The 7,402-nt window shown below is 41.4% G+C and overlaps 1 pseudogene; it reads right to left on the reverse strand.

Annotated features, from left to right (window-relative positions):
- Positions 1 to 207: 207 nt before the first annotated feature.
- Positions 208 to 3,835, reverse strand: LOC149784315 (uncharacterized; annotated as a pseudogene).
- Between the last annotated feature and the right edge of the window lie 3,567 nt (positions 3,836 to 7,402).

The following is a 7,402-nucleotide window of genomic DNA, read 5'->3' on the forward strand; positions in this document are numbered from 1 at the left end:
CGAATTGTTTTAAGACAAAACCAAGTTATTTCTTTGCCTAATTCTGTGACAATACCTCCCCCTAAGAGAAAAAAAAATGCACACATTTTTTTTAAAACCCTCACAGAATAAAAGAAAAATAACTACTAACGATATGGATATGTTACACTATTTACACCAGTAATACCGCAATCTGGATTTTCTAAAAAAAATTATCCAAATTTCCAATCATGCCCTACTCAAGTAGTCTGCCCCTATATTTTCAACCCCTCTTATTGCCTCTACACGGAAGCGATATGATTGTAGTGTCAGCGCCCAACGCATCAATCGAGCGTTAGCGACCTTGGACTTGTTTAAATACAATAGGGGTTGGTGATCAGTCTCGAGAACGAAATCTCTCCCAAAAAAGAAATGCATGATACTTCCCAATTCCCCACACTACGGCCAAACACTCTTTCTCAATAACTGAATAGTTTTTCTCCCTGGGTAACAATTTTCTACTCGAGTAAGCTACGGGTAACTTATTGTTATCTTGCTCTTGCAATAAAACTGCTCCCAACCCAGTTTCAGAGGCATCTGTTCTTAAAATGAAGGGTTTGCAAACATCTGGCAATTTTAATATAGGTGCACTGATTAGTTTCTGTTTCAACGTGCAAAAAGCTATATCCTGTGGTGGTCCCCACTCTACTTTGTTGGGTTGCCCCTTCTTTGTCAGATCAGACAGTGGGCTAGCAATGGCTGCAAAGTTTGGTATAAACTTTCTATAAAACCCTGCTAGACCTAGAAACGAACGAACATGCGTTTTGTTGTCCGGTTTAGGTGCGTTCCTAATCGCTTCCACTTGCTTGGGGTGTGGTTTCAACTGACCCGAACCACTGACCCTATGACCCAAACAATCTAAATCTGTATAGCCAATACTGCATTTAGTGGGTCTCACTGTGAGGTTCGCTCTGCGGAGTCTATCGAAGAGTTCCCCCAAGACGGACATGTGCTCACTCCAAGTATTCGTGTACACAAATATGTCATCTACAAAGCTATCAACGCTTGCTAAACCTCTTAGCAACTTGAGCATCAAACGACAACAGGTGGCACTGGCACATACTAACCCGAATGCCATTATCTTGAATTGATATAATCCTTTCTGGGTCGCAAATGCTGTCAATGTACGGGACTCTTGAACAATGGGAACCTGCCAATATCCCTTGGACAGATCTAATTTGGAAATCCATCGGTTGCCCGACAACTTCGCAAATAGACCCTCCATATCTGGCATTGGTTCTGCATCGAACACCGTGATTTTATTTAACTGTCAAAAATCGATACAGAATCGATTCGTCCCATCTTTTTTTCTGACTAGCACCACGGGAGAAGAATATGGCGAGTTGGAGGGTTCAATCACCCCCAGATCTAACATTTTACTCACCTCTTCGCCCACAGCTTCTCGTGCTTTGTATGGTACCGGATAACCTTTGATTCTAACGGGGACAGATGTATTCAGTTTAATTATGAGCTCTACTAAGGTTGTACAACCTGGTCTGTCGGTGAATACATCCGAGTATTTAACCAAAAGCGCATTAATTTGTTGACGCTGGTCTTTGGTCAATTCTGCACTGACATCGACTTGATCTACCCCTTCCCTTGCAACATCCAAGGGACACTCAAGGGGAACCTCGTGTTCTGATTCTCCCAAGTCGTCGTCGATGACTGCCGTACAAATGACATTCAAGACCCCTTTTTCTAAATTGTCGCTCTGTCCTTTGATGTACAACTTAAGCATGTTAGCATGGAATGTCTTTAAATTACCGTCTATGTCAATTTTATAGTCCATGTCATTCTTGACCTCTTTAACTTCGTAGGGACCTTTCCACTGGACCAGTAATTTATTTGTGCTAGTAGGAAGAAGCAATAAAACCTGATCTCCTACAAGAAATTTCCTATTTCGCGCTCTGCGGTTATAATACTTGGCATATCTACGTCTTGATTTCATTAATTCGTCGCGTGCCATCTGGCATGTACTTTCCAGTTTCTCTCGCAGATCTAACACGTACTGGTATGTTGTTTTTATTTCCTCGCTCGCGACGTCACCTGTCCATAGTTCGCGTAGTATCCGCATCGGGCCTCGAACTATTCTTCCGTACAGCAATTCGAAGGGTGAAAAACCTAAACTTTCTTGCGGTACTTCACGGTACGCGAACATAACTGCGTTCAAATAACGGTCCCAGTCTTGCGGACGTTCCGCGCACATCTTTCGTAGCATACTTTTCAGGGTACCATTAAATTCCTCTACCAGTCCATTGCACATCGGTTGGTATGGGGTAGTGTTTTGCTGTTTGATTGATAGCAGTCTACTTATTTCACCCATGAGGTCGGAGGTGAATTGGGCACCACAATCCGTAAGGATTTCTTCTGGCACCCCTACCCTACTGAAGATGTCAACCAATGCTTCAGCTACCCGTTCTGTTTCAATAGTTGGTAACGCTACAGCTTCGGGATATCTGGTTGCGTAATCCACAAGAGTAAGAATATACCGGTTCTTTCTTTCGGTAACTGGTTGTATTGGGCCTACAATATCCACCGCCACTCTTTTAAACGATGTATCTATTAATGGCATCTGTCCCAAGGGCACCCTTGTAACCCTTCCCTTACATACGGTTTTCTGGCATACGTCACAAGACCTACAGAACCGTGTGACGTCGCCATTAACACCAGACCAGTAGAATTCAGCGACTACTCTACTGGTGGTCTTCGCCTTACCTAGGTGTCCTGCCATGCTAGACTCATGGGCCACCCTAAGTACTTGAGATCTGTATCTCTGGGGTACGACCACTTGCCAATACCTCTTACCATCTGGAGTGATAAACTCCCTATGAATTAGCCCGTTCCTACGAACGAATCTCGAGCTGCCCCCACCCTTGCAGTGTCTAATTGCGCCGGACGCGATTTTCTCAATGACAATTTTGATGGATTCGTCACGTTCTTGTTCTCGTTTGAATTCGTCACGCGAAATTCCGGAGATCGATTCAGAGACTATTAATTTCTGAAACGCCTTTTTCTCTCGTCTGGTTTGCGCTCGCGTTTCGACTGCCTGGGCCAAAGGTATCCTGAAATCTGCCATGGTTGGAAGACGGGAACCTTCCACATTACCGATCGTCAGATCGTAAATAGGGTTTTCCATACAAAGGGCATCTACAGTTCCGGTTAAGAAAGGTGTTTCTACCGTGATCCTTGCTAAGGGAATGCGACCGATCGTTTGATCGAGTAGCATGCATGGGGACTCCCACCCTAGCATTTGGTTATCCTGCACGAGACTACGTTTGATCACTACAGCCGTGCAACCAGTGTCACGTAATGCTACGACTTCTCGACCATTCAGGAAACCTCTAACGGTTGGTACTCGCGCTTCGGGAAAAAGACACGTGCCAAGTGTATGAATACCTGGTTCTACCTGCACCATATTACCAGATTTACTTTTACTCTGTATATCCACGGCTACCTTATGCATATGTCCCTTTCTTTTAGGATATTTTACTTGAATATGACTCCATTCCTTACACAAGAAACATTGTATACCCTGACGACCTGTATCCCTAACTGACCTACTTGCCTCAGTTGATTTCACAAGCTCCTTAGGCATCGGTCTCGTAGACTGGTTTACAGACTTAAAATCTTTTAAAACCACGTGCTGGGTTCCCCCATGAGCCTCGGCATACAAATCGGCTTGTTTAGCCATATCCTGTACGTTTGAATAGACTTTCTCTTTCAGAAACTGACCTAGTTCCCGCCCAACTGTGTTCAACAATTGATCTCTGAGCAAGAAATCAGTCAACCCTTCAAACGTTTCACCGCTTTGCCGCATTCAATCAACCACTGAAAATAGTTCGCTATTCTAACGATGAACTGATCAAAGGTTTCTCCCTTCTCGGGCTTGCTACACCTGAACTTTTTACGAAAACCCTGTTCAGTCAGCTCGTACCTTTTTAGAAGTGCTTCCTTCAGGACGTCGTATTTGAACACATCGTCTCTAGGAAGTCGCGAGTATACATCCAGCGCTTTACCTTTTAATAAAGCACTGAGATGCAGTGCCTAGTCATTTCGACTCCACTCCTGGTTCTCGGCATACCGCTCAAACCGATGAAGATAACTATCCATGTTATCTTTCTCATCGTCAAAGGTGGGTAGTTTGGGACCCTTTAATTTACTAGAGGCAGAATCGTGTTCTCTTTTCTAGCTGTTGCTAACTCTACCTTACGTTCATGATTTCGTTGCCTTAATCTTTCTTCTACCTCCAAAGCTTCTAACCTTGCTTGTTTTTCTAACTCTATCTTCTCCCTCTCAGCTCCCCTTTCCCCTTTCTATCCTTTCCCTTTCGGCATGTTTTTCTAACTCTATATTTTCCTTCTCTAATTCTGCCCGCCTTTCCTCTGTTTCCCTTTTTTCCCTTTCAAGTTGTTTGGTCATTTCCATCTCCTTTACCCTTCCATCCGTCTCCCGGGCTTGTTCTTCCCTTTCTAATTCCCTCGCCCTTACCCTTTCATCCCTCTCCCGGGCTTGTTCTTCCTTAATAAATTCCCTTAAACTTTCTCCCTCGTGTACAGTCGCACGATTCCTTGGGTTGGTTCGCACTCTTATCGACAGCTCGCACCCTTTATGAATTCACTACGAGTTCAAGTCATACGTTACACGTACAGACAGCATACAGCACTTTTTCAATTTTTGCTACGTCAACGTTCGTGGCACAGACATACGTACATACGTATCGACAGCACGTAGCATTAATTGTTCTGGAAACTCCAGATAGCTTCAAGCGACTTTAGACGGCTTCGGACAGCTTCAGACCGCTCTAGTCATATTCAAAATCACATTTCAAAGACAATCACAGCTACAAACACGGTCAGCTACCATAACAGTCAGCTACAAACACAGTCAGCTACGAACAGTCAGAATCAGCCCTATGGCTGGAGAACAATGGAGAGTGTATAGTCCTTGACGTGATCCAAAAACGACTAGTGTGGTTTTTAGAAATTGGTCTTACTTAAATCCATAGGAGAGTGAATACAAGTCAGGGTAGAATACCCGTGCATATCATGTTTGTCATGATACCTGTCACAAGTAATATGTGGCTAGGTACATGTTAATACAGTCGCTTACCTGGAAAAACACATTCACCCTAGATAACGTTGTACAAATGTACAACAAGAAATAGTCGAATTGTTTTAAGACAAAACCAAGTTATTTCTTTGCCTGATTCTGTGACAATCAGAACCTTGGAACTTTGACTAGCCAGTTTTGTTTAACGTTACCCATGACAGATCGATGTAAGTGTTTCCTAACAACAGCTTATGTTGTTAAACGACATAAATTATCTCAGTAGGGTTAAGTAGTAGTCATTTTTGTAGAAATCATGCATCACACACAAGTCCTTTATGACAGTGGAAGTCAAACGAGGATCTACGATGTAGTCCTTTCAACGCTGTCACTGCCGTTGCTGCTGACGAGGAAGATGGAAACACGTATCCCATTCACCAATAATTTGTATACCCTTTCTATTTGGCTCTCTTTATGTCGTATTTCTCGAATGTCAAAATTTGTATCAAAGAAGATTTGGGACAAAATATTCCTTTTGAGACGAAAAGTCATGGTAAAACTACATTTATAAAAACGCAAGTCTAACGAATTCTAACCCATGTATCCTGGGTACCAATGAGGCACTTACCAACGAGGACATGGTTTAGAAGATATGCTCAAATCCGTATTTCGCACGGTTAGCCCCATCTTGAAACCGATGGTGACTCGGGGAATTCTCGTTTTGAAAGATGAAGTTTTGACACAAGAATAAGTTTTTCGTCAAAATATCATCATCGACAAACTAAATCCGAAAGAAGTATTCTTGAGAGAGACAAAAATGTATTGTTTCAAACTTATAAAGATCTTTTCGCTCGTCGAGAGACCTTTATAAAAGCATTTCACACTTCTTGTCAAAACAGCCTGAATCAAAGATTATGAAAATTGTTACGACTGTATGCCTGAGAACGGAAGAAAGTGAAGTTCCTACACAGATGAGGAGATAGTAAATAGGTCAGGGAATAAGTAGAAGAAACCCAACAGCCGTTTTCGGGCCACTCACTTACTTTTTCACTATTGCCAACCAGTTTTGTCTTTCTGTTGTACATTTGTTCGTTTGTTTATGTCGTGCTATGTGTATGTTGACAATTCACAACTTGAAAAGTCTTGCCCCTTACCATTCCGGTTTGACCATACAAACACCCTATAAACACTTTTGAAGCTATAAATGCTTTTGACCCCATAAACACCTTTGCATTACAAGTGCATTTGTGACCCTTGTAACACGTATGACATCATAGCGTCTCTTCCTTATTAACTTCCCCTTTGACCCACAAGTTACTCTCACATGTTTTATTTCCTTTAGACTCTCAAGTAATTTTCTGACACCAATGTGTCTCATTTTACTACTAACATCATTGTAGATTATAATATCGGTTTAGCAAAATAAATATTTTGTTAAAATACGAGATATTTATTCTCATGATAGCATATCTTATATATCTAATGAGGTAATTCTATTTCATTAGACAATTGGGATCAAGATATTAAATAAATAAATTTTTGCTATTAAAAACAAATACCAATTTTGTATTTTAGACATAATTAGGGCATTAAAATTAAAGAAGATATGTAATCAAGGAAAAAGTGATCTACTGATTTAAATCATGTCCGGTATACGTATATTTTCTTATCCAAATGCAGACGACCAAACATATTAAAGTTTGATGATCGATTTTACTCCAGTGTAACGTATAAAAAGATAAATGTGAAGTCTGGAATGCTCAACGATTTTGAAACTTAAAACGCATACAAAACCTAGCACATCTTCTATGGCAGGAACTATGTATTTCGCTTACGTCTTGCTGTATTCAAATAGCTTTCTGTTACGACTATCTGGGGCCTCGTGTGGCCTGGTGGTCTAAAGCCCTCTTCGTTACAGATCACTGCCATCTCACCTACGTGGGTTCGAGTCTCGGATTCGGCTAATGTGGATATGTGAGAAAGCTTGCCAGTAGCTTCTCGTGGGTCGATGGTTCTTTCTGGGGTTTTCCCGGGTTCTTCCTCCACCATTAAAACTGGCCGCCATGTATAGCCTATTGTGTGCTGAAAAATGGTGTTAAACCCTACATCAACAACAACAACAACAACAGTTACGACTCTATGGTCATAACTAAGTAACTGAAAGAAGCAAAAACAAAGTTTCTTAAACGTTAACAGATCATTTAATTATCAAAGTTATAATTGAACATGTGACCGGAACTTACAGAATTTCGAAGTGAATCCAAATGAATCTTAATAAATTTATTTTCAAGTCATAAAAGAAGAAAAGTCCTGAATAATTTTAAGAACCAGAAATGTA

The sequence above is a fragment of the Sinohyriopsis cumingii genome, chromosome 14 (genome assembly GCF_028554795.1).
Source record: "Sinohyriopsis cumingii isolate HCF-2022 chromosome 14, ASM2855479v2, whole genome shotgun sequence".
NCBI lineage: Eukaryota > Metazoa > Mollusca > Bivalvia > Unionida > Unionidae > Sinohyriopsis > Sinohyriopsis cumingii.